Source organism: Schistocerca cancellata, chromosome 5 (genome assembly GCF_023864275.1).
Source record: "Schistocerca cancellata isolate TAMUIC-IGC-003103 chromosome 5, iqSchCanc2.1, whole genome shotgun sequence".
Taxonomy (NCBI): Eukaryota; Metazoa; Arthropoda; class Insecta; order Orthoptera; family Acrididae; genus Schistocerca; species Schistocerca cancellata.
The window spans coordinates 410266745-410290272 of NC_064630.1; positions in this window are offsets into that span (position 1 = coordinate 410266745).

Genomic DNA, 23528 nt, shown 5'->3' on the forward strand with positions numbered 1-23528 from the left:
TCTGTAACTGTTTCCGGGTGTCCTGTAAGATTTGACAGTAAAACTGTGTTTTTGTGGCATTCTGTGTTTCTGGCTCAGCCTCCGCCTAGAAAGGGGAAAGATTTGTGCCTCAAGTGAAAGGGTGGGAGGGGGGGGGGTTCGATTGGACATCTTTTGGAATTCCTTGATGCTGTAATTTAAACATACAAAAATTGTTCTTTCAGAATAAGCGCCTGTTTCTTTGGGACAGTGCAGTTCAAACAGGAGTGGCGTAATGTTAATGGCCAGCCGAAGTGGCCGAGCGGTTCTGGGCGCTACAGTCTGGAGCCGCGCGACCGCTACGGTCGCATGCTCGAATCCTGCCTCGGGCATGGATGTGTGTGATGTTCTTAGGTTAGTTAGGTTTAAGTAGTTCTAAGTTCTAGGGGACTTATGACCTCAGCAGTTGAGTCCCATAGTGTTCAGAGCCATTTGAACCATTTTTAATGTTAATGAGTATTTGTTATTCGTCAAATGAAGTGTATTTAATGTCTTGCTGTTTTATGGGGCACGCAGCTGTTATTGAACTCATTTTGAAGTGTTCTGTCGGGTGAATGACTGCTCCCCACTTCAGTGTATTCTTTTGAGTAGTATTGTAAGGTTTTTTTGGATATTTGTCAGTGGGGTGTATTGATTCAATTTTGTTCTTGTCTTTCTTTTGAATTACGGTGAATTGTTTAGTTTATCTGGTTATTGGCTTAACTCGCGTTTCACGCACTAAATCAGCTGATATTGAAATAGTTTTTTATTCCTGTTTAATGTCAGAGTGAAATGTAACTTCATTTATGTTATTTTAAATAAATGTGTTGGATTGACCTTAATGAATTATGTGCAATAGAAGTAAGGGACCCAGTCCTTCATTAGTGCTTAACAGTGGCGTGTGGTTCGGGTTGGGAGCCCCGTGCTCGTACTAGTTGGAAATTAGTACTTTATGAGCCCACACTAGACTATAGTAAGGGGGTGATAAGCCAGCCGCTGGCTCCCAAGTACTGGTTGTTAAAAGATGCGACCACTCGAAACCTTTCGTGTGGACTGTTTCTCTTTTTCTTCTTCTCCTCCTTCTTCCTCTTCCTTTTCGAGGAGTGAGGGTTGGGTCGTTCCGAAACCTAAGGAATTTAATAAAACTGTTGTATTTAGTGGCCGTCCTGTTTTTCCCGTTTTCCAGTTTGGTTGAAATGTAATGCTTGCCATCGCAGGCGCTCAGGTGGCATTCTTTTGATGTGGTCATACCGTCTTGTTTGGTAGCGTCCAATGTGTCCTGTCAGTATTGTTTTACGTCTAGTTGTTGTTTTATATATTCATTGCACGCTCTTTTCGCAGCTGTAGATTGCTACGACCCACAGCGACACCAAAGCTGTGACACTATAACTGTCTGACGAAACATAGTTGCTCTGAGTGAGCGGAAGATTGATTTGTAACAGTAGTTGTACTGCATTATGCAATGTGAGACATGACAACAAATACGTACTAAACGTTTTGAATGCCGTTTTTTTCTATTGTTTGCATTGTATTACCACAAAGCTCAACCGTCCGAACATGATCCGAAGGCCCAACGGTACCGACCGGCCGCCGTATCATCCTCAGCCGTCATCGGATGCTGATATGGAGGCTCTCTCTGAGGACTATGGGACTTAACATCTATGGTCATCAGTCCCCTAGAACTTAGAAATACTTAAACCTAACTAACCTAAGGACAGCACACAACACCCAGTCATCACGAGACAGAGAAAGTCCCTGACCCCGCCGGGAATCGAACCAAGGAACCCGGGCGTGGGAAGCGACAACGCTACCGCACGACCACGAGCTGCGGACACGGATACGGAGGAACATGTGGTCAGCACACCGCTCTCCCGGCCGTTGTCAGTTTTCGTGAGCAGTGCCGCTACTTCGCAGTCAAGTAGCTCCTCAACTGGCCTTACAAAGGCTGAGTGCAGCCCGCTGCCAACAGCACTCGCCATATCCTGACGGTGACCGATCCAAGTGCTAGCCGAGCCCGAGACAAGGCCGTTGGCGTTGTAATATAGTCCCCTTACTCTAATTTTATTTTCCTTGCTAGAAATATGCATCGCATTTTAAGATGATCGTCTCTATAACGCGCATTCACGGCTGTATGTTGCTTCCGTTTGAAATTTGTACCGTAGCAAGTGACCGGTACGAGTTGCGCAGGAGCGTGAATTGTGAGTACCCGAAAACAAACAACAAAACGTCCCCTCTGTCACATCCTGTAACCTTGCAATGGCGCGCTATTTACCCCTCTGCCCCTGAGGTAAGAGGACAACTCTGCTTAGCTCACGTCTGTATTTTCCAACGCCAATTAACACTAACCGCATCTTAAAATATTATTGTCCCTGTAAGTATTTTTGTTTCTCATTGAGTGGGAAAACTACGATCTTAAGAAACTGTTAATGTTTGTTGTCGGCTCTTACTTCGTTCCTGCGTATTACGCGTATTATAAAATACAGCGGAGAAACGTGGACAGCACGAATACTTTATTGAGGCTGCGTGCGTCCCGTGGGCCGCAGTTTGATGGCCACTGGTCTACCGGTTTAGAAAAATCCTCACAGGATAACACGATATAAGAGAAAAATCTTTGTTTCGGTGTCCCGCGCAACCTCCCACAGTTTGTTGATTTAAAAAATTTTCACCTTTTATAGTGCATAAACACCCCATGCCCACTATATGAACACCTTTCTCCAGAATGTAGAACTCAGCCGAATGGAATAATCCGCAGTGTCTGCTGACGTGAATCATGTTCATCTTGTTTGGGACCAATTGAAGCGTACAGCGCGTCGTCGCAAGAGTTCTGCTCACACAATGAATGCCTTCAGAAGCGCTGCCGATGACGGGTGGGACTGGCTTGAGCAGCTATGTTTACATTCCTGTGGATGATCCAGGCATGTACAATGCATGGGATGCAGCAACACGATGTGCGTTACCCTGCTTTTAACGAGAGCTCGCTTTCTTGACTTACTATGATTATTATTTGTTCTTGACTCTTGTAGATACACTACCGGCCATTAAAATTGCTACATCAAGAAGAAATGCAGATGATAAACTGGTAATCATTGGTATTCATTGGACAAATATATTATCCTACAACTGACATGTGATTACATTTTCACGCAATTTGGGTGCATACGTCCTGAGAAATCAGAACCCAGAACAACCACCTCTGGCGATAATAATGGCCTTGATACGCCTGGACATTGAGTCAAATAGAGGTTGGATAGCGTGTACAGGTACAGCTGCCCATGCAGCTTCAACACGATACCACAGTTCATCACGAGTAGTGACTGGCGTAATGTGACGAGCCACCACCGACCAGACGTTTTCAATTGGTGAGAGATCTGGAGAATGTGCTGGCCAGGGCAGCAGTCGAACATTTTCTGTATCCAGAAAGGCCTGTATAGGACCTGCAACATGCGGTCGTGCATTATCCTGCTGAAATGTAGGGTTTCGCAGAGATCGAATGAAGGGTAGAGCCATGAGTCGTAACTTCTGAAATGTATCGTCCACTGTTCAAAGTGCCGTCAATGCGAACAAGAGGTGACCGAGACGCGTAACCATGGCACCTCATACCATCACGCCAGGTGATACGCCAGTATGGCGATGACGAGAACACGCTTCCAATATGTGTTCATCGCCATGTTGCCAAACACGGATGCGACCATCATGATGCTGTAAACAGAACCTGGGTTCAATCGAAAAAATGACGTTTTGCCATTCGTGCACCCAGGTTCTTCATTGAGTACACCATCGCAGGCGCTCCTGTCTGTGATGCAGCGTCAACGGTAACCGCAGCCATGATCTCCGAGCTGATAGTCCATGCTGCTGCAAAACGTCGTCGAACTGTTCGTACAGATGGTTGTTGCCCTGCAAACGTCTCCATCTGTTGGCTCAGGGATCGAGACGTGGCTGCACGATCCGTTACAGCCATGCGGATAAGATGCTGTCATCTCGACTGCTAGTGATACGAGGCCGCTGGGATCCAGCATGGCGTTCCGTATTACCCTCCTGAACCCACCGATTCCATATTCTGCTAACAGTCATTGGATCTCGACCAACGCGAGCAGCAATGTCACGATACGATAAACCGCAATCGCGATAGGCTACAACCCGACCTTTATCAAAGTCGGAAACGTGTTGGTACGTATTTCTCCTCCTTACATGAGGCTTCAGAACAACGTTTCACCAGGCAACGCCGTCAACTGCTGTTAGTGTATGAGAAATCGGTTGGATACTTTCCTCATGCCATCACGTTGTAGGTGTCACCAACGGCGCCAACCTTGTGTGAATGCTCTGAAAAGCTAATCATTTGCATATCACAGCATCTTCTTCCTGTCGGTTAAATTTCGCGTCTGTAGCACGTCATCTTCGTGGTGTAGCAATTTTAATAGCCAGTAGTGTATTTCCAATTACCAATGCGTATCTCCAGTTCATCACTAACATTCTTTCAGCTTTTCACTTTACTTTATTTAGACATAGTCTCCGTGAACAAATACCTGCAATTACACCTCTAGTGTTATTATTATTATTATTATTATTCGCTCTGTTATTAGCTGTAACGCAATCCGCGCACATCGGGTACCTCTAGTTTCTCTTAAAGCGTGAAAGTCCCGAACTCGTTGCTAAGGTACGGAATAAGGTCTAAGTAAAGGCAGCGTAGCATTTCCTCCCTCTAATTGTGTGATAGGTCAAGTGTGTGGAAGTGTGTTTTGGATGGAAGTGTAATTTGGCTGACTGTGTAAGGGTTTTCTACAGGAGTTTTTCTTCCACCACAGTGTAGAGTCTTTTCTTTTCTTTTCTTTCTTTCTTTTTCTTTTCTTTTCTACCAAATACCACTGACTTGGGGGGAAGCTGAGCGATTCCCAATTGGAATATCTGAGATGGGTGTGCTAGCAGTTTTACAAGCCAAGGGAGACCTTCCAAAAACCATGGCTGAAACCATCGTATTGCAGTGATTTTTCATTTTTGTTACAAGGTCCATATATTTTGAAGAGACAAAGAAGCAGGAGCACCTGCCTAATATCGTGTAGGGCCGCCGCCAGCACGCAGAAGTTTCCCAACACGACGTGGCATGGACTCGACTAATGTCTGAAGCAGTGCTGGAGGCAATTGACGCCATGAATCCAGCAGGGCTGTCCGTAAATACGTAAGAGTACGAGGGGGTGGAGATATGTTCTCAACTGCACGTTAAAATCATCACAGATATGCTCAACAATGTTCATGTCTGTGGAGTTTGGTGGCCAGCGGATGTGTTTAAACTCAGAAGGCTGTTCCTGGAGCCGCTCTGTAGCTATTGTGGACGTGTGGGGTGTCACATTGTTCTGCTAGAATTGCGCAAGTCCGTCGGAGTGCGTAATGGACATGAATGGATAGTGGTGATCAGACAGGATGCTTACTTACGTGTTACCTATCAGAGTCGTATCTAGACGTATCATGGGCCTGATATCACTCCAAATGCACACGCCCCACACCATTACGGATCCTCCACCAGCTTAAACAGTCCCTTGCTGACATGCTGGGCCCATGGATTTAGGATGTTGCCTCTATACCCGGCCACGTCCATCCACTCAATGCAATTTGAAACGAGACTCATCCGACCAGGCAACATGTTTCCAGTCATGAACAGTCCGATGTCGGTGCTGACGGGCCAGGACGAGGCGTAAAGCTTTGTGTGTGCTGTCATCAATGGTACACGGGTGGGCCTTCAGCTCCGAAAGCCCATATCGAAGATGTTTCGTTGAATAGTTCGCATGAAGACACTTGCTGATGGCCCAATACTGAAATCTGCAGCAATCTGCAGAAGGCTTGAAGTTGTGTTCACGCTGAACGATTCTCTTCAGCTGTCGCTGGTACAGTTCTTGCAGGATCTTTTTCCGGCCGCAGTGTTGTTGGAGATTTGGTGATTCACCAGATTCCTGATATTCACGGTACATTCGTGAAATGGTCGTACGGGAAAATCCCCACTACATCGCTACCTCGGAGTAATGCGTCCTGTCGCTCGTGCGCCGAATATAACACCATGTTCAAACTCACTTAAATCTTGATAACCTGCCATTGCAACAGCAATAACTGCGCCAGACACTTGTGTGGTTATGATTCTGTTTTTTTTTTATAGAGTAGATTTGCTCGTCATTTTTAGTATTTCGGAGTAGTTTTTGTGTTTAGATTGTAAATAAGTACGAAACTGAAATAAACAGGAGAGGGAATCGTGATCTGCAGATGTACTACACTTCCAGGAAAAAACATCCCGAAGAGAGGCATCTTTTAACGTATTTAAACAGCTGTTTAATCATTATCAGATCTGTTTAATGCACTTTTAATGCAGCATACTTAAAGCGATATTGAATCGTTATCGAACCTGAAAAATCAATTCCTTTATACCTCCTAGTTTGGTACTTTATCCATGTTGTTACTGCCGGTTCTTATGCCTAGAAGATGATCGAAGGCGCAATACCTTCACTATCGGGAGTAGTGATGCAAATGATGGTGCAAATGTATTTCCCCACGAAAATTCTAGCCAGCAGCCTTCGGTGATGAACTGTCATAGTTTATTTCTCTTTCTGCTTCTACAATAGCATTAGAGGTCACATCCCCCTACCATAACTAAGTGCAATATGTGAGGGAACAACTGAGCTTTTAACATACCCTATAATGTCAGAATGGTCTGCATCTGTTGGATTGGCCAGTAGTCAGATCGTTCCCCACGGACTCGCAAGCTTTTATAAGATTGCAGCGCAATGGATAACTAACAGAACAGGGTTGGCCCTAATAAACATGAGACAAGATAATAAACAGGGGGAGCCTCTAACTACGAAATCAAACACTTGTCCTCGTTAACCCCTGTTTATTATAAATTCCATACTAACGTTAATATGAACAGAAATAATCACAGGATTTTTTCGACCTTGAAAAACGTGGAGAACACGAAAACTGGCAATTACTAACGTAGAATATTTCTAATCTAACGCTAAAATGATCTGGCAAACACCAGATAGTTCAGGTACATGGGATAAAACTGTGCTCTTACAAATGAGTTATGAAAACACGAATCTGCAATGAACGCTCATTGATTGCCCAATTACAACAGAAGAATAAAAAAATACGACATGCTGATAACATGACTGATGGAGCATGAATTAGACTTCAGTCATTGGGGAAAATTACAAAATTCGCGGAACTTACTTGATCCTATTCAAGCGCGTACAAAGGCGCCCGGTTTAACTTGCAGTTTCTCACCGTTTCCTATATTCAATAGTGTGCAGAGTTGTGAGTGCCATGATCTGGTGCAGTTGGCAACACATTCAAGCACTCTTCAGCATCCCGAGACCAAATGCTCTCTCCATAATGCACATTCCAAGTGATCTCTAATTCCAGAATGAGATTTTCACTCTGCAGCGGAGTGTGCGCTGATATGAAACTTCCTGGCAGATTAAAGCTGTGTGACCGACCGAGACTCGAACTCGGGACCTTTGCTTTTCGCGGGCAAGTGCTCTACCATCTGAGCTACCGAAGCACGACTCACTCCCGGTCCTCACAGCTTTACTTCTGCCAGTATCTCGTCTCCTACCTTCCAAACTTTACAGAAGCTCTCCTGCGAACTTTGCAGAACTAGCACTCCTGAAAGAAACGATACTGCGGAGACATGGCTTAGCCACAGCCTGGTGGATGTTTCCAGAATGAGATTTTCACTCTGCAGCGGAGTGTGCGTTGATATGAAACTTGTCACGAGCCTCATATACACATCTGCCAAGCACTGAGACCTAAGTCCCGAATCTAAAACGCTTGGCACAACGCTAACATTCATATTTACATCAATCATCGTGTAGCGAGGGCTCTTAACCGCCGTTACTAGTCAGCTTCTTGGCATGTAAGTCTGATCGTCATGCCGAAAACTACGCTATGGCTTGGGATCACAACATTCTGCCACTTCGTCTTGTTCTCGAAAGCCATCTTCTTTCCTACTTTCATGACATCGACACACATCCGGCCTTTAATGAGCTCTCTGTCTATTCCACTGGGCACTGTAACGCCTTGGTGGATGCCTGGCTCTCCAGTCCCGTTGTGGTTATCAGGTTCTCACCTCTCCAAAGCACAGTTATACTGCATAAAGTTCACAGGTCCCTGTGTCTCCGCACCATATTCTCACCCAATTTTTGCAACAAACCGTGAAAGATCCTCATATCATGCATGCTCTCTCCCACTATTTGTAATTTCCCGCTGCTGTCGATACGGTAATTTCATAAGACAAATTCGTACCAGTTCCACTTGATCACATGCTGCGTCCAAGAACTGATTTGCGACGAACCACCTCCTTAATATATTGTATAGGATTCTAATACCTGGAGCTGCTATTCATTCCCATGCAAGTATCCCTCATAGCACTTGATCCTGGTTTGTTTTGGACCAATATTTGTCCGGAAACGCACACCCTATTCCATCCTAGGTCTCACATTCTCCCACAATGTAACACATGCGCGCCACTGCTTCTTTGTGCCATGTACTAACTGATTAAAAATTTGTTCGCCGATCCGTGATTTCTTTTCTAATTTCTTCTGTGCCCTCTCTGCTCTCTTTCACAAACGTTTCTAATTTCTTATCAAATTCTTGCACCTGCTTCTCAGTTTTATTTGCTAAATTGTCCTGGATTTGTTTCCTTTGAGAATCAATTTTTTTATCTATACTCACGAGCTGTTCCTCACTCTTCTTGCTTTACTCACAACTCTCTTTTCTTTGTTTTTGGAACCGTTCATCATTTTTTTTATCCATGAACTCTAAAGATGTTCGAAGAACAGAAAAATGAGATGCAGCAGGTGCAGGGAAAGTCGACTCACGGAACCCCAGGCTGTGCAGCGTGTCTTCCTCCATAATAGCCGCAAAGTATGACGTTTCAGGGACAGCCTCGCCTTGGTTCTCGTTAACTGAAGAGCTGGGCTGGAGGCTACCCCAGTGCTTCGTGTCGCTGATATACCGGTCTCCTCACTGGCTGAGTTCCGTAAACTATCTTCCTGGAAGATTATCCTATTCGGCCATATTCATTCTGGCTAAATGTTATACTCTTGCCCCTGTCAACGTAGGCATCACCTAGTAGGCCTATCAATTTTAATACACAAAACACTCCTAAGATACCAACAAATAAAAAAGAATCGAAAAGTAACAATCACGTAAAATTATTGCCGGCCGGAGTGGCCGAGCGGTTCTAGGCGCTTCAGTCTGTAGCCGCGCGCCCGCTACGGTCGCAGGTTCGAATCCTGCCTCAGGCTCGGATGTGTGTCATGTCCTTAGGTTGGTTAGGTTTAAGTTCCAGCGGACTGATGACCTGAGATGGTAAGTCCCATAGTGCTCAGAGCCACCCCATTTGATCAATGCCGCTCATAACACCAAGATGGACCAATAAAAACCAACACAGAATCGCAAGAGTGCTGCAATAGAAGTACATGGATTAATTAGATGTGCAAGAAACTTAATGTTTTCCGAATTCTTGCTGTTTATCAGAGTAATATTTAACAGACATTAAATATTTCATATCAACGAATCGTGATCAGTCACACTGCATGCTCAGTCAGATCTCAATGCAGTGAATCTGTATAGGATTCTGAATTTCACACTGTGAGTTCTAACTGCAGATCGGAATGTCCAAAGCACCCACTAGTTCTTAATCTGAGAGGTTAACTGAGGTTTTGACGTACACCTATAGATGTCAGAATGACTCGCATAAGGATAGATTGGCCAATGAATCGATCGGTCAGCATGGGATCGTATGGTTTAATGCGAGGATTGCCCAGAAAGTAATGGACCATATTTTTTCTTCAACAATTCTTTATTGAACATAATGAGAATTACACACAAGAAAGAATGGTGTTTTGTCTACACATCCTATTTTTTCGCGTAATCACAATCCCGTTCTATGGCCTAACTTCAGCGCGAGACAGGGGTGTGTATGCCCTGTCGGTACCAATACTTGTCCTAGTGGCGGAGCCAGTGTCTCACGTCCTCATCGTCCTCAAAATGTCTTCCACGAATAGTATCCTTTAATGGCCCAAAGAAGTGGAAGTCCGAGGGGGCTAGGTCAGGGCTGTAGGGTAGAGGGGGTAACACTGTCAAAGCCTGTTTTGCGATGTACTCAGCAGTCCTCAGACTTGTGTGGGACCGAGTGTTATCGTGTTGCAGCGAAACATTTCCTGTGTTGCTGTGGCGCGGAAGTCGCCGGAAGTGCGTTTCCAGCTTTGTTAATGTGTTGATATGTGCTTCTGAATTAATGGTACCGCCCCTTGGCATCACATCAATGAGAATCACACCTTCACAGTCCCAGAACACGACGGTCATGACCTTTTCGGCGGAAGCAGTTGCTTTGATTTATTTTTCTGTGGGCAATGGGAATGGCGTCATTCCATCGACTGTCGATTTCTTTCGAGCTCAAATTGGTGAAGCCAGGTTTCATAACCTGTCACAATCCGGGACAAGAAGGTCTCCCTCTCAGCTTCAACATGTTATAACAAATCAAAACAAATGATTTTCCTGTGCGATTTGTGGTCCACTGTTGGACACTGCGGGGGACATCTTGCACACTCTTTTGGATACCCAAGAGTGCGGATAATTGCATCCACACTTCCTTTGCTGATTGACAGATGCAGCGCCAAATGCCGAGTCGTAATGCGTCTGTCTTCGCGAATGACAACATCAGCTTGCTGTAACATGTCAGGCGTGACAGCCGTGGATGGTCTCCCCGACCGCTGCAAATCGTCGAGCTCCGCCGAACCGCCTTCTGATGACCTCACCCTCCGTGCCCAGCGACTAGCTGGGATGTCAACAGTGGATGCTCCGTAGACTTCGCGCAAGCGTTTGTGAATACCCACAGTTTCTTTCTCTGAAGTGAGATATTCAGTGGTGGCACGTTGTTTGTAACGTACATCACCTACAGACGCCATTTTGAAACTGTCCTGCAGCTACACTATCTGTCGGAAGGATGGAAACTCGGCGCGCTCACTCAGGAGACTTCAAATAATCATACGTAACGTTTCGCATTCGTAGCATTGCTTTCGGCTGAGGGAAAAAAAAAAGAAAAAGAAAAAAAAATGCGGCGCATTACTTTCTGGGTAACTCTTGTGATATTATGGTGCAACGGTAACAAGTAAGACAGTGACAGCCCTAGCAAAGATGAGTGTTGCACCTCACAAAATACGATAAACAGGAGGTCATCTAGCAATGAAATGAAATAGTGATCCACATTAACCCGTGTGTATTATGAAGCTCCCTACTAACATAAACATGGACCAGAAATGTCACAGGATCTATTCGATCTTGAAAATGCACAAAACATGAAAATTGACAATTATTGACATGTAAAAGTGCTAATCTAACAGTTCAGTGGCTTAGGAAAGACCAGTTTGTTTAGGTAAATGGGTCAAAACCGGAATCTTACAAATGAATTAAGGGAAAAAAACTTCGCGATGGACACTCGATAACTCCCTGATTACGACGAAGAAAGAAAAACTACAACATGTAGATAACATCACTAATCTAGTCATGAATGAGCCCGCAATCACTTGTTAAAAATATGGAAATTGTGGAACTTACTTGATCCTAACAATACACCTAGAAAACCAAAAAGTGGCATAACCTGCGGGCCTAGGCAGCAGTTTCTTACCATATTGTGTATTCAGTAATGTGGAAAATTGTGAATACCATAATATGCTGCAGTCTGCAGCACATCAGCTATGCGCTACAGTCTGGAGCCGAGCGACCGATCCGGTCGCAGGTTCGAATCCTGCCTCGGGCATGGATGTGTGTGATGTGCTTAGGTTTGTTAGGTTTAGTTAGTTCTAAGTTCTAGGCGACTGATGACCTCAGAAGTTAAGTCGCATAGTGCTCGGAGCCATTTGAACCAGCCAGCCACATCAGCTACTCATTGTGGGAACATTCCTTCTCTAAATCTGTGAGCAAAATATGTTCTCTGTGCCACCCTCAAGCTCTCCAGATGGTGTCTTGTCTTCAGGCTCCCAGGTGAAATATTCTCGCAGAATCTGCAACCAAAGTGTTCTCTCCCATAAATCGGCTTCCTCCTCCTCTCAGCAAGGCACCACAGTTTTCATGCATCAATGAAGAAGTCTCTGCAAAAATGGTAGCCAATGACTCTTTTGCTACCAAAATAACTAACTCCCAACGTAACAAAAGGTTTACAATGTTAGCCAATCGCTTAGCTCCCAGATAAATAGTTCTTACACAGTTCTGTGTCACACTCACACTCTTGTGTGAATTTTTCGCAAACTCACATCCTGACTTCTGCTTTTCTGCTATTTTTAAGATTAACCAATGAGGAGCCCTCTTAAAAGTTTTTAGACAGTAGGATGTTTACCTCACGTAAAGCGGTGCCAGATATTCGGCCCATTGCTCTACAAAGACAGAAGAGAATTTCTGAACGTAATACAGGTGCATTACTTCTCAAGCAACGCAGATATTAGTAACTGTGTTGAACTTCCACGTCCACAGCGTTCCAGAAATGTGACTCATTGGCGAAAAACAAAGTTGCCTTGAAATGGCTAATTGAACAGCTTGGGAGAACCAAGATCCTGCACTAGCACAGGTGCTTACCACAGCGGGTTACACGATTCCTTTGAATGGAAACCTGGACCCTATATTACGAAGTCACGTTATCCAAAAAACTCATTGGTGTATCAAATCGTCAGACACAATACAAGGAAATATTTAAAACTTGGATATGCTTACTGCACTAAGTGAATTAATCTACCAATTTGTTGTGCACATGAGGAAAGACTATAGTAAGTGTGTTACAAATACGTCTATACAGAGTCATGTAACAAGATCCGTTTTGGATGTACATTTACTAAAGGAAATCAGACAAAAACTCTAAAGAGCATTTCCTATCAGGGATTAAAATTTTATCATAACTTATCCATAGAGATTGAAGAGATATAATCTGTCTGTAATTGATACTTACCCAACTATGTCTCAAGAAGAATACAGGCTGTACCCAAGATTATGCCAGTCTTTCCACAGCGAAGCTTCAAATCACTGGCGTCGCAATGTGCAAACTCGCCCGGATACTGATTATTTTCCATTAAATGCGTTAACCCTATACAGAATACAGAAATTATTAACCAATATCACTAATGGTAGGGACCCACGCCATCAGATTTTACGTCCATCATCGCAGGCTGCAAGGCACTGGTAGTCGATAAACTGCCTCTTGATGACAGCAGCTGCAGCTTTCTGCCGGGTGGCCATGTCTCCCACTACAACAACTGCTCGCTCTTCGCTTATCGGCAGTATGCTGTCCACCGTTTTCTGCAACAAGTTGAAAGCAAGAAACAGCTTGTTCCACAACTGATAGAAGTGTTTTACAAGGTCACGTTCAGAATGTGTTGCGGAATGTGTGCCTTCAGTGCTGCTAAGTTTGCAGCCGGAACACTGAACACAGCATCTTTCAGATAGCTCCATAGCCAGTAGTCACACGGATTAAGATCAGGTGATGGGGACGGCCAGACTGTAGGGAAATGGCGTTTGATAATTCTAGAATTTCCGAAATGGCGCTTCAGCATCTGGTTAACTGGATTTTAAATGCTCGGAGGTGAGCCATCATGAATAAAAATGATTCCATCCACACATCCACGGTGACGTGGAATGACGTGGTTGCGCAAAAGACATTCACAGCGCATACCAGTGACGGTACAGGTAACAGGACCGGGAGCACCTCTCTCTTCGAAAAAATATGGCTCTATGATAAATGATGCCGTAAACCCGCACCAAGCAGTGACCTTTTCAGGATGAAGTGGTACTGGTTGATTTTCGTGTGGATTTCCCTTTGCCCATATTCGGCAGTTTTGTGTCTGTCCACAAAATCTTCCACTGCCAATCATTGTCCACTACCATGCGAGCCAGAAAATCTAAAGCAAAGGACTCTCTTGCTGGAAGGTCAATAGGAAGCAAATCGAGAACATGGGTAATTTTGAATGGATAGCAAAGATGGATGTTTCGTAGGATTTTACGCACCGTGCTGACGGGTATGTCCAATGTTCGGGCAGTTCTCCGTGCACTTCACGGTTGTACATCACCACTCGTCTCCACATCCACTGCTGTGTCCACTGCTTCCACTGACGTCGAATCAATTCGTTTACTTCCTCTACCAGGTTGCACACCAAAAGAACCCGTCTTTTCGAATTTCCGAATCATTTTCTCCAGACCCACGGCAGTCATCGGACCATCGCCTTTTTTCAACCTCTTCAGTATCCGGAACTTCTGCAGAGCGACGTGTGCACAGTCATGATTCTTGTAATACAGCTTTACAAGCAGAGCGCGATCCTGTGTTTAGACAGTCACTGTGAACGTCGCAGACGCGAAACGAGGAAAAGCCGTGTACCCGGCGAGTTTACACCAACTTCAATGGGTCGTGCATATGACAGGTGTTTTCCTTTACGTATTCTGACACATACAGCGCCATCCATTGACCAATTTTCACACTATTTTTTCTTCTGCCATACTTTTTACCTCTTCTCCGATAATATCCCGTTGAAATTTGACGTCATTCTTACCAGCGGTGTTATTTTTACATTTAAATTTACATTTAAATTTAAACTTTCAAAAGTTTTAATTTAATTATAATCTCCCTGTAGATTGAACAGAAGGGACGAAAGACTACATCCCTGTCTTACATCCTTTTTAATGCGAGCACCTTCTTCTTGTACTTCAACTCTTTATTATTCCCTCTTATCTCTCGTACCTGTTGTATATTACCCTTCTCTCCCTATAGTTTACCCCTATTTTCGTCAGAATTTCGAATACCTTTCACCGTTTAACATTGTTGAACGCTTTTCGCACTTGTCAGCTCTTGAAGTATCCGGAATTGTGTGGATGATATTTTTCCGAAAGTCAGATAATACATCGCCAGACTTATACATTCTACACAACAACGAGAATAGCCGCTTTTCTGCCACTTCCCCCAATGATTTTAGAAATTCAGATGGAATGTTATCTGTCCCTTCTACCTTATTTGATCTTATGTCTTCCCAAGCTCTTTTAAATTCTGACTCTAATACTGGATCCCCTATCTCTTCTATGTCGACTCCTGTTTCTTCTTATATCACATCAGACAAAATTCTCCTGTCATAGAGGCATTCAATGCACTCTTTCAACTTATCCGCTCTCTTCTCTGCATTTAACAGTGGATTTCCCACTGAACTGTTAATGTTACCACCATTATTTTTAATTACACCGATGGTTGTTATCATTTTCTGTATGCTGAGTCAGTTCTTCCAACAATCATTTCTTTTTCGACTTCACATTTTTCGTAGAGCCATTTCACCTTAGTTTCCTTGCATTTCCTATTTATTTCATTCCTAAACTACTTTTATTTCTATGCATCCGAATTTCCCTGAACTTTTTTTTACTTTTTCTTTCATCGATTAACTGTTTGGTGGCCAACATTTTTATGGAAGACTTCGAGGAGAAGGTGCTGGAATCTGCAATCTTGAAGCCCACAGTGTTTTGGAGGGATGTTGACCACACGTTTGTAGTGTGGCCCCATGGTGAAGACAAGTTGAAAGGATTTTTAGATCATCTGAACTCCAACCAAAGACAAATTCAGTTCACGGTGGAAATCGATAAAGATGTATGCCTTCCATTTTGGGATGTGCTGATACGGCGTAAAGATGATGGCACCTTGGGACACGCGGTTTATCGAAAACCGTCCAATAAGGATTTATATTTACGCGCAAATAGCTGCCACCATACTTCACGGACGATTAGTGTACTCAGAACTTTAGTACACAGAGCACATGTCATTGCTGACGAGAGCAGTCTGCCGGACGAGCTTTTACACATGAGAAGGTCCCGAGTTCAAGTCTCGGTCCAGCACACAGTTTTAATCTGCCAGGAAGTTTCATATCAGCGCACACCCCACTGCAGAGTAAAAATATCATTCGGGAAACATCCCCCAGGCTGTGGCTAAGCCATGTCTCCGCAGTATCCTTTCTTTCAGGAGTGCTAGTTCTGCAAGGTTCCCAGGAGAGCTTCTGTAAAGTATGGAAGGTAGGAGACGAGGTACTGGCAGAAGTAAAGTTGTGAGGACGGGGCGTGAGTCGTGCTTGGGTAGCTCAGTTGGTAGAGCACTTGCCCGCGAAAGGCAAAGGCCCCGAGTTCGAGTCTCGGTCCGGCACACAATTTTAATCTGCCAGGAAGCTTCATCAATTGGTTGTCTCCTCCAAACGTGGTACCGAAGGTCGCTAAAGGATCGCAGAAGTTGGGAATTCTTAGTCGCCACTTACCCTTACATACGATGGGGTTCCGTTTGAAACCACCTAAGACTTCCTCATTTCATGGCGTAGTTAGGTTTAAGTAGTTCTAAGTTCTAGGGGACTGATGACCTCAGCAGTTAAGTCCCTTAGTGCTCAGAGACATTTGAACCATTTTTGAAACCGAAATGCTGCAATCCATTTGAGTGTGACTTTATACCCGCAGGTAGCGGTCATAATAAGTGTGTGTATCTTTACAAAGAACTTTAGGGGTGGCAGGTTTAGGAAGTCATAATAGCAACACACACGCATGACATATCGGCATGATGCAAAATTTTGTTGGTGTATGTATAACCGAGTGGGGCAGTGTAAATGTTAAGACACATTCCCCAGATTCGGCAGGATGAAGGTTCATGCTCAGTCCGTCCATTCTGATTTAGGTCTTCCTTTTTTCTTATTTTTTCTTTTTTGCTGTATTACATCAGCCAAATGCTGGGATGGTTTCTCCAACAAGGCTACGACCTATTATTTACCTCTCCTCATTAAACAAGTGTGTTTCTTCGTATGCCTGTATGCATGCATGCCGTGCATAAAAACGAGATTTTCCGGTGCTCATAGCTCGGGTTCCGATGGTGACAAAATGTTAGGGTCAAGTGTTTTAGATAGGTTAGGTCACTATCCTATAGTACGGGGTCAAAGAATAAGTATTACAGGCTTCCTTCTGCTTAGGTAGATGGAGCAAATCGGTTAGTTCTTTTTGGATCTGATGTGGTCTACGGTGGGCTTGATGAGGCCTATGGAGGCACCATTAGTTCATGGGCGGTTCCTCGGACAACCTGCAAGAAATTGTTTTTTACTATGTTTTCGCTGGGACCAGAGGATCAAAACCAGACCGAAGATTCCAAGACAGCTATGCACAGAAAACGATTGAGCTTCGTGCGATATGCCCCTAAGATCCCGATCTCGAACAACCTTAAAAATTTTCTTGACATCTTTGTCCGTTTCCGAGATACAAAGGCTAAATTTACCATACTTCTACACGTAAAGCTCGATATGAGGCTAAATCGAAACAATAAATAACCCCAGAAAATTGTTCAGATTTTAGCGGTATATTCCCTAGTCATTTATCCGGAAGAGCCATCACCCAGCTTTCAAAACTCTTTATCCACTATCGAGAAACATCAAAACCAAACTGCAGCTGCAGATTCCGAGAACGCTATGCACAGCAAATGGATGTAATTTCCACAATGTGTTCCTATGATCCCGATCTATTCATAAAATACGCACATAAAATCCGGTGTGAGAGGAAAACTTAGTTTATAAAGTGAAGTAGAAAGAATAAATATGTTGTAAAGTGTCTCAGTTGTCGTCTTGGAACCCCATGTGGTGCTGAAGCACATGCAAAATTTTTTTGCACGTGTAATCCGGTCTCTGGTGTGAAATTAGTTTTCCGTTATTTCAGTTTCAAGTAACTATCTAAATTTTACTCGCCAGTACATTTATTTTCATATAAGTTACATACGCTGCTGCAGCATGGAAAAGAAGGGAACCAGCGGGAAAATGTACCTGTCGTAGAACAAAAAAATGTAATTATGGTCCTGTTTATTTAAAATATTGACTGAAATGTCGGTTGCCAGCTGTCTCATTCTACGTTCCTCAGCACCTTCAAAAATTTTGCTAAAAAGTTTGGATGTCAACATATTCGCACTTTTTTATGCTGAGAGAGAAGAAGACAGTGGTAGTAGCAAAGAGACGGGAAAGTAATAAATATTGGAAGACAGTTGACAGTGATTGTGTTAGAGGCAGAGCGAACGAGACGACGGCAGTGTGTGTGAGAGAGAGAGGAACACAGTACCAGTGGAACATAGTTGACAGTGACAGAACAGCGATACTAAAGCAGTGGAGCAGACAGTGCCATTGGGAGAGGAATAAAGAGGAGACAGTAGAAATAGGTGAGAGCCAGTGAATATGGAAGACAGAGTATACGAAAATGACAACATAGAAGATTGAGACAGTGACAGTGAGAAGAGACAGCAGTAGTGGGAAGAAAGGAACGAGGTAGCAGCTGTAACTGAGAGGAAGAGGGAGACTGCGACAGTGAGAGGAGACCGTAGTAGTAGGATCGACTGAAGGGGACACAGCGTAACATTCCAGGCTATTGGTTACCAACCCTGCATTACGTATTACTAGATCAATACTCTTATATCTGCATTCGGGAGGACGACGGTTCAATCTCGTCTCCGGCCATCCTGATTTAGGTTTTCCGTGATTTCCTTAAATCGCTTCAGGCAAATGCCGGGATGGTTCCTTTGAAAGAGCACGGCCGATTTCCTTCCCCATCCTTACCTCACCCGAGCTTGCGCTCCGTGGATTACTGCTAAGATTTTTTAATTCGAGTGGCATCTTATTGAAAATGGATGCAGCAGTATACTGCATACCTTTTTGCACTAGAGTTAAGGAAGGCCGATCCAAATGCAGGTTTGATTTCTGCCGAGTATTAACCGAGTGAAAGTTGCTTATTCTTGGGTATAAACTAATATTGGTAACGAGAAACGACAATAAGGAATATACATATTGAGAGGCCAATGTCAAAATACCCAGACTCGTAACAGAGGTCGACAAAAAGTTCGTGAACTCACTCCACTTATTGCCCGAACCGCCCGTTTCTGAGCCAAAAATATCCTTGTATAATGGGAAGAATTACCCCAAATTATAATACCATACGACATAAGCGAATGAAAAAAAGCAAAGTAGACTAATTTTCGTGTCGAAGTATCACTAAATTCTGATACCGTTCGAGTAGTAAAAATGGCAGTATTAAGTCTTTGAACAAGATCCTGAACACCTAGAAATTTGAACTGTTCTGTTTCACTAATCATATGCCCGTTCTGTGAAATTAAAACGTCAGGTTTTGTTGAATTGTGTGTTAGAAACTGTAAAAACTGAGGCTTACTGTGATTTAACGTTAGTTTATTTTGTACAAGCCATGAACTGAGGTCATGTACTGCACTGTTTGATACCGAGCCAATGTTGCACATAACATCCTTTGTTACCAAACTAGTATCATCAGCAAACAGAAATATTTTAGAGTTACCCATAATACTAGAGGGCATATCATTTAAGGAACAGTAGTGGCCCCAAACAGTGATCCCTGTGGCACCCCCACTTGACAGTGCCCCATTCAGATCCTAATAATACCCTTTGTACCATAAACAATCAAAATCAGATTCAGGAAATTAATATAAGTAATATATCGAAAATGTTTAGATAAAAGAATAATATATTTCGTTCTCATCATATGTAAATGGTCAGAATTAAATCTCGAGCCTAATTAACAAAGTATAGATAACCGATCGTTTAGCATTGTTAGAATGCTTATTTCTGCAATTTCAATATTAATGTGATTTTTATGTCTTTAGAGAATTTCTTAAACTTATTCTAGCAAAGTGGGGAATATTATAGACTGTTTGATAATGTTGTTAAACTATTTCATATTATAAATCATGTTTTGCATTATTATAACCAGTAGTACATTGTAGGAAGAGTATAAATACTCGGCCTCGAGTATTGTTCAGAAAGATGAGTCTTAGATCCACTATTGGACAGATCTGTGCGCACACTTGAGATAAGTTCGTGGTGCATGATTCAGGTTTGGATTTACAATACAGCAACTCGTGTGTTGGACATTGCATAAAACAGCATATTAGAACAGTGCAGTGACGGGTTATTTCGGAGTGTTAAACAGTTTCATTTAATATCACAAAAGGCAGAATGATATGTGACTTTATATTCGTACTTTGTTTAGTATTAGTGTTGAATAATGCTTTGGACCTCCCACACGCATTTGTATCAAATGACTGCATCTGGACTATTTAATATCGCCAGTGTAATATGTACTACCATCGGTTAGCCGTAGTAGTAACAACGAGGCTTAACACAGAAGATTGGTCACGAGCTCATAAGATACAGGTTTTGAAGTGAATAAATCTACGTACTTACATCACTTCAGTTGTGGCCTTCATCACTGTAGTGAAATCCGTTATGGTATCCTGTATTTATTGAATAAGCATATTTTAGCTCATGTATGCAGTCGTCGAGGGACACCGGAGGCAAGATATTGACAGGTATTTACACCATTTTTAACTACTCACTAATTGATGGGACGTTACAACAGGAGACAATGACACAGGGGACAACGACAGAGAGACACAAAGACAGAATGACAACGACTTGGGCTGAGTGAGTATGTGAGGAGTGGCAGCTGGGAGTGGATTGGACGAGCGACTTAACAGCGACGGACTAGGTGGTGTGACTGAGTTACAGTTAAGGGAGCTTGTGGGAATCTCATGGGAGTTACGTGCTGACGTGCCAAAATTCTTGGGAAAGTTTTTAAAGGTGAGGTACGTCACTTTAGAGTCAGAGTCTTCTAAATAAACAGGAACAAAAAAGGTTCAAATTGCTCTAAGCACTATGGGACTTAAGATCTGAGGTCGTTCCCTAGACTTAGAACTACTTAAACCTAACTAACCAAGGACAGCACCCATATCAATGCCCTAGGCGGGATTCGAATCTGCGACCGTAGCAGCCACGTTCAAATGGTTCAAATGGCTCTGAACACTATGGGACTTAACAGCTATGGTCATCAGTCCCCTAGAACTTAGAACTACTTAAACCTAACTAACCTAAGGACATCACACAACACCCAATCATCACGAGGCAGAGAAAATCCCTGACGCCGCCGGGAATCGAACACGGGAACCCGGGCGCGGGAAGCGAGAACTAGCAGCCAATTGGTTCCGGACTGAAGCGCATAGAACCACTCGGCCACAGCGGCCGGCCTAAACCTGAACACCTTCACATTTTTTGTGCTCCGATAGGAACAGTTTTCCGCTGCTATGACTAGCGTTTACCTTTTGTTAAGCTCGCGGATCCTATAACGTTGTAAAATGATTCTTGGACGAATAAATTATTATGCTAATACTAGCATTTGTTATAAATTCCACTCTTTTTTAACATTTGGTTCTTAGATTCGCATATCCTCAACAAGGTTGTAAGTGGCGTACGCTGGTAGCCAGAGATTTCTGCAAGAGCCGTCTGTTCCAGCGTGGAACTTGTGTTTCCCGTAGTCGCTCTCAAGTGGTCCTTGTGCCGGGTGGATTCGCCGTGGCCGTGTTAAAGCACCGTGTCGGCGCCCGCCGGGGATCGTGCGGCACGCCAGGGAATGCGGCCCCGGTTATCGGCACGCCACCGGCCAGCCGGCGCGGTGCAAGAGCGTGGGCCGCGGCGCCTGCAGTGTCCAGCCGCGGCGACCGCGCGCCCTGGCGGAACTAATGGGCGCCGTGACGGGCTGCAGCCCTGACCGCGTATGCTGCCCGCTGCGCACTGTGCGCTTCCGTCCCAGTTGCGACACTTGGCTCCCGTAACACTGAATGGGCTGCGTGCCTCTCTGGCAGACATGCGGTAACGCTTGTGAAAGTTCCAGCACCGAGAAGGGTCGTTGTTGTGGTCTTCAGTCCCAACTGGTTTCGTGTAGCTCTCCAGTTTCCTCTAACCTGTGATAATCTCCAGAGCAATATCGAGGCGATCCTTCGCCCTTGCCAGATTTGCCAAACCCGAACTTCACCTCGTAAAACTAACTTACAGCATTTTTTCTATGCTCGGAGATGTCCAAATAAACGACATGTCTGTTTGGGCAAGAGTGACAGGCATAGCTAAGGCGAGTGACGTCCAATGAAACATGCTACAAGAACTACATGGGCTAACATGTAGCGCATTGATTAGCAAAGAAGCTTGACACTTTCGATGCTTTAGCGCGTGTCAGAAGGAAACGTATCAATTACGGATTTTACATTGAATCCATTTTTAGGTCATAGTCTTTTGACTGGTTTAATTATGGTCCGCCACGAATTTCTCTCCTGTGCCTGGACATTGAGTCAAACAGAACTGGGATGGCGTGTACAGGTATAGCTGCCCATGCAGCTTCAACACGATACCATAGTCCATCAAGAGTAGTGACTGGCGTATTGTGACGAGCCATTTGCTCGGCCACCATTGACCAGACGTTTTCAGTTGGTGAGAGATCTGGGGAATGTGCTGGCCAAGGCAGCAATCGAACATTTTCTGTATCCAGAAAGGCCCGTACAAGACCTGCAACATGTGGTCGTGCTTTATCCTGCTGAAATGTAGGGTTTCGCAGGTATCGAATGAAGGGTAGAGCCACGGGTCTTAACACATCTGAAATGTAACATCCACTGTTCAAAGTGCCGTCAATAAGGACAAGAGGTGACCGAGACGTGTAACCAATGGCACCACATAGCATCACACCAGGTGATACGCCAGTATGGCAATGACGAATTACACGCTTCCAATGTGCGTTCACCGCCATTGCAGCGTCAAGGGTAACCGCAGCCATGGTCTCCGCGCTGATAGCCCATGCTGCTGCATCTATCTGTTGGAGCAGATGGTTGTTGTCTTGCGAACGTCCCCATCTGTTGACTTAGGGATCAAGACGTGGCTGCACTATCCGTTACAGCCATGCGGATTAGATGCCTGTCATCTCGACTGCTAGTTATACGAGGCCGTTGGGATCGTGCACGGCGTTCCGTATTACCCTCCTGAACCCACCGATTCCATATTCTGCTAACAGTCATTGGATCTCGACAACGCGAGCAGCAATGTCGCGATACGATAAACCGCAATCGCGATAGGCTACAATTCGACCTTTATCTAAGTCGGAAACGTCATGGTACGCATTTCTCCTCCTTACACGAGGCATTACATCAACGTTTCACCAGGAAACGCCGGTCAACTGCTGTTTGTGTATGAGAAATCGGTTGGAAGCTTTCCTCATGTCTGCACGTTGTAGGTGTCGCCACTTGCGCCAACCTTGTGTGAATTCTCTGAAAAGCTAATCATTTGCATATCATAGCATCTTCTTCCTGTCGGTTAAATTTCGCGTCTGTAGCACGTCATCTTCGTGGTGTAGCAATCTTAATGGCCAGTAATGTATTTGCTGGATGTATTCCAATCTCTGTCTTCCTCTATAGTTCTTAGCCCCACAGCTCCCTCTAGTACCATAGAGGTGATGTCTTAATAGATATCCTACCATCCATTCTTCCAGTCACTGTTTTCGATATACTCCTTACCTCGCCGATTCTGCTCAGAAAATCCTCACTTCTTACCTTATCAGTCCACCTAAGTTTTAACATTATTCTGTAGCACCATGCTTCGATTCTATTCTGTTTTGGTTTTTCACAGTCC